Source organism: Beta vulgaris, chromosome 2 (assembly GCF_026745355.1).
Source record: "Beta vulgaris subsp. vulgaris cultivar EL10 chromosome 2, EL10.2, whole genome shotgun sequence".
Classification (NCBI taxonomy): Eukaryota; Viridiplantae; Streptophyta; class Magnoliopsida; order Caryophyllales; family Amaranthaceae; genus Beta; species Beta vulgaris.
Window position 1 is genome coordinate 25423219 of NC_079203.1, and position 10121 is coordinate 25433339.

Consider the following 10121-nt stretch of genomic DNA (forward strand, 5'->3'; position numbering starts at 1 on the left):
TAGTCTTTTCTAGCTGGGAGCATCTTGTCCTTCTAAAGTAGGAATAGCCTCTAACTCCAACTGGGGGGTTACATTGCTTGGCGTAGAGATGATAGGTTCATCAGCAAGCGTACTGATTGGTTCATCAAAAGAACCACCCTCTATATCTAGTCCCGGATCAATTGTTGTAGGAACATTTGCTGAAGGTTGATTAATAGAGTAGAGATTTGAAGGTTGTTCAAAATTAAGATTTGCTGGCTTTTCAAAAGACAAACCACCAAGATTCTTAAACTTTGTCAAACCATAAGAACCTACTATGAAAAACAGGTTAATGTCAGAATGAAACTTCGTACAAAATAGTCATCTATACCTGCTTTAACTCCATGAAGTTTGACTTTTGGGAAGATTTGGGATATGGTCTTGCATTATCCTCATCTAAGGAAATATCATAATGTTGGACCTCAGAAGATATTTCTAATTTAGGACGTTTTCTATAGGATCGGAATGCCTCAAGTATTTAGGAGCTGAAAGAAAGCGGATATCTCTCTTCTTGGAGGCAATCTGAACAAATTCAGATTGCTTCACTAGTTCTGAGGATGGAATGCTCTTAAAAGTAGGGAGACAGTTGCAGTCTCTTTTCCTTGCATCCTTCTTGAAAGGATCAATTTGCTCCATTAGTGTAACACCCCAAAACTTTGGTTTCAAATTTTATAAAACATCATCTTTTCATTAAAATATCTGACCAAACCTTTAGGGTGTTACCGCCGCATCTATTGTTCAAAATAAATGCAAGGCTAATTATTAGAAATAAAAAAAATTTAACTCAAAAACCAAAGTATCAAAATAAACCAGCTAAGTTGTCTAATTTAAACCAATCCAAAACTACAATCCCAAATAACAGTACTATAACATTTATTAAACTAGGTGAACTTAAAAACTATAAATTCACTCATTCCTGCAACGTAGTCCCTTTCACCAACCTGCACAATATAAATAGGAAGAGAACAAAGGAAAACAACAACACAAAAATTAGCGAAAGCTAAGTAATTACAACTCCATCCCGTAAAATAATAATAGTTATATTTTAAAAAAATAGTTTTTATACCATACTTACAAATATAATAAAATGTAGACAAGTATAACATAAAACAGACATGTATAACGTAATACAAACAAGTATATAACACACTTAATCAATTTGAATACTCCAAGTTTATATGATTCACACAACATCAAATTTAATTATTAGAGGGGAATTGAACGTCAGTAGGCCGGGACTAATCCCAGTAACCACCTACTTCAACATGGGTCGTCACCCAATAAATTAAGAGCAATGGCCAATATCGTTTTGCAGAGCGTCCCTAGTGTGCACACCCCTCACTAATCTAATGGGTATCCGCAATGCGCACCAATAGTATTAGGAGGAAGACAATAAAGAGTTGTAACAGAATAAAATCAAGTACTGTTCATCACCTATGGAGGATCCAAGTCCACAGGATAATTCCCTCAATAATGTTTCACTTTACGTGATTAATAAATTTTAAAAGTTATGACACATCAAAAATCACATTAACATTAACAAGAACATCTTCAGTTCAATGAATATTTTTCACAACTTAGCCACTTAATAAAATTATAATAATCAACGTCCATAAATCATAGTAACCAATATATCCATCATTAAAGCCTCATAAAGTCACAATATATCAACTTATAATACCGTTCGTTACATCATTAACACACTAGTTATACCCATTAAGTACATTATCAATATTAGTATAATTTTAATACGATGGTATAATTAGGTACACTAAAAAAAAATCCAATTTCATAACAACAATACCAGTAGATACATATATATTATACGCAGGGATAATAGTACTATAGTAGTAATAATAATAATAATTTTAGTCATAGAAAGTACTATACTATTCCTGTCACATAATATACATCTAACATAAACGTAGAATCACACAACCACATGTATTACACATAGCACATACAATTCCTAACGGGATTCTAGTTGTTGATGGACATTGTGAATTACCTTGCACGCATCCCAAGTATAGCAATATCAACTAAAATTCGCCTCCTACGAAGTTTCCGTCTACAACAAATAATATTACCTAAAGTTAGTCACTTGATATAATATCCCGCAAATAATTAATCAAAATTACAAGATTAATAATAAGAAGGTTGAAAAGAAACGAAAAAAAAATCTAAAACTTTCTACTTGAAACCAAAAAAAACGTGCCATGCTCACATTGTGATTTGTGAAAGGGAAAAGAATTTTTTTTTTTTTTTTTTTTTGAAAAACTTTCATGTGGCAGCATACAGCAAGTCACAACCCACGTGAACTTGCTGCACATGTACCACTTTCTTTTTCTTTTTTTGTTTAAAAAAAATCAAAACCTGGGCATCAAAACATCCCACAGCACGCGAAAAGAAAGGTGAAGAAAGAGAAAGGAAGAAGAAAGAGAAAGAAGAAGAAGACCCGTGCTGGATTCCGGTCAAGTCGTCGGAGTCTCGGTATCGGGTTTTAAAACAATATTTTTTTTTTCTGGTTGAAACCTTCGAAACACAACAATGGTGATTCTAGATCTGAAATTTAGAACTTACCAAAGAGATGAAGAAAGTGAATTGCGTGAGAATTTTTTTGGGTGTTTGGGGATATATATATGTATGTAAATCTAGGGTTTCACTAAAAGATAAGTATTTAAAAATTTCAGAATTTTCTTTTCTCTCTATCTTTCTTTTGAACGAAAAAAAAATTCTGATTTAAAAAAAAATTCTGATTTCGAAATTTTTTTTTTTTTTTTTAAAACCATAAAAATCTAATTTAATAAGTAAAACAGTTTCATAAAAAAAATCTGATTTATTATGATTTTACTCTATTTTTCAGAATAAAATCTTATTATAACAAAATAAATTTTATAAAATAATTATAAAAATTTGGGATATTACAATTAGTCCCATGATTTCAATGTCCTCTATAGTATGGACATCCCCATAAGAACCCCCTTGATCATTGGCAGCATCATCTTCATCTTCTAAAGGAATGGGCTCAGGAATTCTTTGGCCCACAATGTTCCAGTATAGCCTACCATATCTAGAGTCCACTTGCATTCCCTCAAGGACTTTTAATTTCTTCTCGCCACCTTTTGCTAAAAAGTAATGAAAGGTAGAAAGAAATCAGATAAGATTTATTTCTCTTGAAAGTTATAAATAACTAAGGAAGTAGATCACTTACAGCCTAAAAAGAGTTCATCTTCAAAGTGGGCTATAGCATCAGCATATTGTTGGTCATTTGGAAAAACATGATCCCACCATGTTTGGACGCCTTCAACAGTTCTGGTAAACCCTCTCCAAGGAGTAATGGACATAAGGGTGAGACTAAGAGTGTTGCTTCGAAGGGATTTACCTTTCTCAAAACGATGCTTTGACATCTAAGGATCATTGCGGGTCAGGAAATAAGGTGTAGCTAATAATTGGAGCAATCCAAATTTTCTAGCTACCAGTTGTGGGTTATATACTTCAAAACCAAAGTACTCATGCTCAGCTGCTATCAAATCCTTGGACCTAAGAACACTACTCCAAAAGTTCCCACTCTTTAGGGAACTAGAGTGAATGTTTAGGGACTGCAGCCAAGTAGGCACTGCGTAAGGCACCAAGGGCCTTGTTCAGCATTGGGAAGATATTTCAGGTGTCAAGGTAGCTAGAAAACCAAGAAATGTGAGAAAAGCAAGCTTGGATGCCAGACCTCACCTGGAGATATGAGATTAAAGCTAAATTCACTATAACAGCTACATTCTTCAAGCTTGGAAAGGAATGAAAGTGGATCAAATGAAAGATCTTTTTCATTTGTGCCCCTAGCTGCTTCAAAAAAGAAGGAGGGTTGATCACCATTATACTAGGAAAATATAAGTGACCCTAGCAAGTCAAGATCCACAAGGTTCCAAATCCATTATCAGTAGAGAATATAGGGGATTCAGAGGTAAGAATGCCAAAACCTTTGAAAGATTCTCTATTCTGAAAGAGGCATCTATAAAGTTGTCCTAACAAAACAGGAGCTAAGGCAACTTCTTCAGAAGTATTGGAGATGTTAACTAGAGATAGCCATAATGTTACCACTCCTCCATATTAATGATTTATTTAACACTTTTCTTATCTTGTAAATTACTTTTCTAGTCATATTAGGTGAATATTACTTAGATAGGTTTTCGTTCTTTTTCTCACTCCTCCCTCTCACGTTAGTTTTGATATTTCTAAGTCTTAGTTTTCTTCTCCTCTTTTTCTCTCTAGTTTTAGTTGTAAACCTAGTTTTTATTCTTCTTCATTAATTCATGAGTTTCATTAGTTTCTTTCCTTGATTTCTTTGATTATGCTTTGCTTGGTAGATTTAGATTTCATTATTTATTTCATGATAGAGTAGTTTTTTATTTCTAGGGTTTGGGAATCCATGTTTATATGCTAAGATTTGATTGATATTTATTTATGGCTTGATTAGTTGTTGATTTCTCTAATTGATTAGTGTTTTTCTTATTAATTTCTCAATCTGATCAATTGTCTAATTAAATATTGCTAATATCGAGTCATAGATCGAGAGATAGTACTCTTTAGAGGCTTACCTACAACTAGCAAATCTGATTATGTTGAGCGACAATACTAGCATATATATGTTGATTTGAGAGCGTTAATGCATGACCAAGGATCCACTTGTGCTCTAGATATATAATTAATTGAACTGTGATGATATTTTGATAGTTTATAAGCATAAACATGGTGAACCATTGCCCTAGATCTTTTTAGTTTAAATTTTGGAATTTGATTCATTTAGAACTTTAATTCAATTATTCCTGATCTTGTTTAGTTTCTCCATATATTAGAAGCTAAATTAAAACGACCATCTCTCTGTGGATTCGACCCTACTTACCCTACTACGTTGTTAGAAGGTTTTGCAGGAATTATTTTTGACGGGTGTACGACAACCTATCCAATTTTGGCGCCATTGCCGGGGAGACGGTATGGTTTTATTTAGTTTTTATTGTTGGTGAAATTAAACTGTGTGTGTATATATGTGTGTGTGTGTGTGTGTATATATATATATATATATATATATATATATATATATATATATATTAAGTTCATATATATATATTAAGTTCATATGTGAACCACCCTTATGGTGAGAACCACTCATTTTTCCTCATTTTACGAAGATTTTTTATCATTTTATAACATTTTTGCTAATTTTTTTTTCACTTATTTCATGGTTTTACTCTTTTAACAATTTTGTGCTCATTTATCAATGTTTTTGCTCATTTTACGTTTTGCTCATTTTACTTTTTTTTCTCATTGAACTTTTGTATGCTCATTTTACGTTTTTCTTCTTTTACATTTTTGTACATTTTGCGTTTTTGATAACTTAATGATTTCTACTCATTTTATGTTTATGCTCATTTGTTACTTTTTTTTGCTCATTTTAGGAAGTTTTTGCTCATTTTTAGTGGTTCTCACTAGAACCCAACCCTATATATATTTTTTTCTTTCTTTTTGTGAAAAGTTTTTTGTTGTTTTCCTCTCTGTTTTAGTGTGTTGTTATGGAGTCGTATAATTATAGTTCAGATGGGGATATTTTTTTCTAATTATCAAGGGCAATTTAATTATTCTGGGTATTATAATGCGAATGATTATGTTTATGATGCATCATATGATTGTCAAAATTTACAAAATCTCTACATGAATTCTTATGAATATTCTCATTACCCTAATGAGTCTTATGTGCCTGATTATACCCAATGTTATCAACATGAAGAGAATAACTATTTTCAACCTAAAACATCAGAGCGTCAAGAATTTTTTGACATGATGAAAAAGTATATTGTTAAACATGAAGATTTAAATGAATTAGCTCATGATTACCAAAACATAGCGAAATCTATTGAATTTCTTGTTGTGCAGCAATCTACTAATCAAGAGGTGATACTTGATAATACTGATATTAGTGTTGAGAATTATGATTCGAAAGAGAAAGGCGTTGATATGACTCATGATAATTTGGTAGAAGGTAGTTTGTGTCTCTATGTTGACGAATCCATAGTTGAGAGTGAAGTGCCTGACACTTTTTCGATAAACTTTTCATCTACATATGAGTCTAAAGTTGAGAGTAAAATAGTGCATGAGTCTTTGTCGGTTCCATATGATACTATTTTTGAGTATCATGTTTCATTCTCTGAAAAACTTGACATTATTCCTTCATCTCCTATATTATATCCTCCATCGTTCCTTCTTTCTCCCCTTTTGAGTGACTTTCATAATAATGTAAATAATGTACAGTTAGTTTCTTTTCATTCTTTTGAGTCATGTAAAAAGACTAACAACTTTTCTTTTACTTCTTCTTGTAAATATAATTTTTCCTTCGATTTTTCTTTTTGTAGTTTTAGTAATTCTTTAGCACTAACTTTTTCATTTTTTACTTTCTATTCTTATATAATATGCTCTGAGATATAATATGCTCTGAGATGTCTGCAGGAACATATGATAAGCTTCTTAGAGCATTGAACTCTTATGAATGATCTACTAATCTAAGCGGTCATGCAAGAGTTGAAATTACCGCTTCTTGGGAGGCAACCGGAGTGTTAACTTAGTTTATTTTTTCTTTTCTTTACTTTTATTTTGATTTTTTTTTCATTCTTTTTGTGTGATTTTTGGTGTGTTTTTGTTGGTTCTTATGATTGTAGGTGGAAATTGGAATTGAAAAGGATATTAAAGAAGAAGAAAATTAGAACAAGGAGCATTAGCACTGTAGCAGCGCCCAATAGGCAGTAGACCACGGCCCGGCCGTGGGCTTCATCCCCACGCCATGCCTGGCCCGTGGCTCCCCTTTCCATCTCGTTGCATAAACCAACCCGCTCACCTCCTCTGCGCACCACCACCATCACCTCACATGTCATCCGGCACCAGCGGACCACCGACCCCGCACACCAGACCCCTCGCGACCCCCTCCTGGTCCTCGCACCACTAGTAGCCCCTACTCATTCTCGCATCACTAGGGGAAAAAACATAAAGGGATGCGCAGGAAGGGCTGCGCTTTTCGTAAAAGCGCAGCCCTACTAGTGAAGGGCTGCGCTTTTGTAAAAAAGCGCAGCCCTACTAAGCAGAAGGGCTGCGCTTTTTAAAAAAAAGCGCAGCCCTTCACTAGTAGGGCTGCGCTTTTTTAAATAAGCGCAGCCCTTCTGTAGGTAAGAAGGGCTGCGCTTTTAAAAAAGCGCAGCCCTACTAAGTCAAGGGCTGCGCTTTTTTAAAAAAGCGCAGCCCTTCCTGAAAAAATTTGAAATTTCGGAATCGCGGGCTTTGAAATATTGAGCGGGGATTCGTCAAATATATTATCCCTCATTCTCTCTCCTCTCTCACGTCCCTCATTATTCCTTTCCTCCTTCTCTCTCATCCTCTCTTCTCTCTCATCCTCTCTTCTCTCTCAAAAACTCCCATAAACATTTGCGACAAAAACCTTGAAATGATTTGCACTAAACATGGCGACGGAGTCCGATTGCCTATTGTGATACCTTTTCGGAAGCGGAACGAGCGAACGAGTCAAACACATCGCTACACCGTGACGTTTAGGCTTTTTAAGCCATCCGAGTTCGTTTAAGCCTCCAAATAGCCATTTTAAGTTTTTCCGAATTTTTTTTTTCCCTTAAATTATGTATTTGGGTTTTGTTTTATGTATTTAAACATTATTAGGTTGTAGTTCTTGTATTTTCAGATCTATAATGTTCTTGTATACTTCTCTTTGTTTTGATTAATGTTCTTGTATACTTCTCTTTGTTTATTTTGATTAATGTTATTCTTGTATACTTCTCTTTGTTTATTTTGATTAATGTTCTTGTATACTTCTCTTTGTATATAATTTCATGTATTTTCATCTTTGTTTTGATTAATTTTCTTGTATACTTTTTGTATACTTATTGTATACTTCTCTTTGTATATTAGTTTTTGTTCCTTTTTTTCATTTTCGTTTTATTCTTTTTATTGTTTTGGGTTTAGTATTTTCGTTTCGTTTCTCTTCTCTTCTGTTTAATTTCAGAAAATGTGAGATTATGAGTAAAAAAATGACAAAAAAAAAAATTTTTTTTTTATTTTTTTTTTGTGGTAGGAAGGGTTGCGCTAGTTAGGAAAAAGCGCAGCCCTTCTAGCCCAGAAGGGCTGCGCTTTTTCCTAACTAGCGCAGCCCTTCTGGGCTAGAAGGGCTGCGCTTTTTCCTAACTAGCGCAGCCCTTCTAGCTTAAGGGCTGCGCTTTTCTAGCGCAGCCCTACTTAAAAAGTGAAGGGCTGCTACTGAAAGGGCTGCTGTCAAAAAGCGCAGCCCTACATGCCTTTTTTAGCGCAGCCCTTCTTCATTTTTCCACTAGTGCATTCTTATCTTTCCTTCTTTCGCCACCTCTTCAACGCACAACACAACCGACCACCCACAACTCACCCGACTCGCCACCACTAGCGTCCCTGCCACCGAAACGTTCGCCGATATCCTTCTTTCCGCCCAGTACTGTGCTGCATCACACTACACCCATCCCCTAACAACAACATTCGTGTCGCCCACCAATTCTCATCCCCACCTGTTCTCCGCCTTACCGCAGCCGACCATTTCACCTGCGCACACCACCTTACTGCGCTGTCCAGCAACCGCCGTAAATTCCAAACCCCCCTAATTTCTTCTCGTCTCTCTCGTTTCTTGTTTTGGTTTCTTTACTTTCTCATCTTTTAAATTTTTTTTTCTCATTTTCTTTTTCTTTTTTTATTTCCTTTTCTTTTGTTTTTCTCTTTGTTTTTCCCATTTTCTTAACACTTCTTTACATTTTGATTGATGGTTGTTATAGGATTGTGCAAGTTGACAACAAAATAATTCAAGTTGGTCTTCAAAGAGTGGTGCTATGTGATTGTAGAGCTTATTCGACTCTTCTTTGGGTTGTAAGCCTTTCTATTTTATATTGTTTATACTCTTGATAAGACTTTTATGTTTTTGCTTAGATTTTTGTTTTGATGCCATCTTGTTGAGAATCTTTGAGCACATCAATTAAATTTTTGGATTGTTGGAGTTTGTGTATGGTTTTCGTGGTGTGTTCTCGCTTTTGGTGGGAGCTTTTGGTGTCAGGTGATTGTCGGAGTTGGTTTTGGTCGTTTCTTTAATCTTGTTTGTTGTAGTGAGGACACTGCAAATTCTGGCTTGGGAGAGGACTATTCTATCTTTTATTGCATTCTAGAGTAGATTTCATTGCTTTCGTAGGATGTTGCACGGTTTGTACCACTCATTAGGAGTGGAAGTTTACGTGTAACCAAAAAAATTGTACTGCTTTCTTAGTTGCATCTGCATATATATCATCTCATTTAGATTTCATCTCATTTTAGTTGCATCTATGGGACTATTGCTAAGACTTTTTGAAAACCTTGTTGATATTTACTACATTTGTTAAGTGTCACTTATCTTGTTCATGATACTTCATAGCACGATTGTTTCACAAATGATTGTTTGTGGTAAGATTGATTGATCTCTCTCTGGCTTGATTTAACATTAATATGCTGACACCTTAACCTAAGTGAGCTTTTGTGCCTATAAACTGAAGTATCAGTGTCAGTTTTGTTCTTTCATGGGTGATTAGTTCCTCGTTGTTGCATTGATCTTGACTTTGACTTGGTACTCCTTGTTATTTGATAAAGCATACATTTTGATATGATTGAGGCGTTTCATTTGATGATCTTAGCTCCAGAGTTATTCTTATTTTCATATTATCCTTCCTTTAGCCCCGCTGAGCCTTTTCTGAATTTGTTTGATTGATACCTACATTACAAGCCATTTGCCTCATTTGATTCTTGTCCCAAGCCTAGCTTGGGGGAGCGAGTATTAGTTTTGGTTTGGTTTGTACTGAATTGAAGTGCTCTATTTGTGATTAGAAGACTGAAAAATATGTTTAGTGAGCTTGGAAATCGAAATGAGAGTTTGTAAAAAAAAAGAAACACAAAAAAAGGTGAAAAATGAAATGAAAAAGAATGTGAAAAAGAGTTGTGAATAAAGTGAAATAAAAAGGGTTATGATTGAATTTCTTGAGTGAAAAAGGTTGTTGATTATATTTGGAGATTGTTGGTTG

General features: G+C 34.5%; 1 long non-coding RNA gene across 1 annotated transcript; it reads right to left on the bottom strand.

The window, feature by feature from the left end:
* Positions 1–701: 701 nt before the first annotated feature.
* Positions 702–3340, bottom strand: LOC130590594 (uncharacterized). Its single transcript, XR_008968442.1, has 3 exons — positions 3230–3340; positions 2027–3143; positions 702–959 (listed from the first exon to the last, which is right to left on the bottom strand). It is a non-coding gene; the product is annotated as an uncharacterized LOC130590594 (long non-coding RNA).
* Between the last annotated feature and the right edge of the window lie 6781 nt (positions 3341–10121).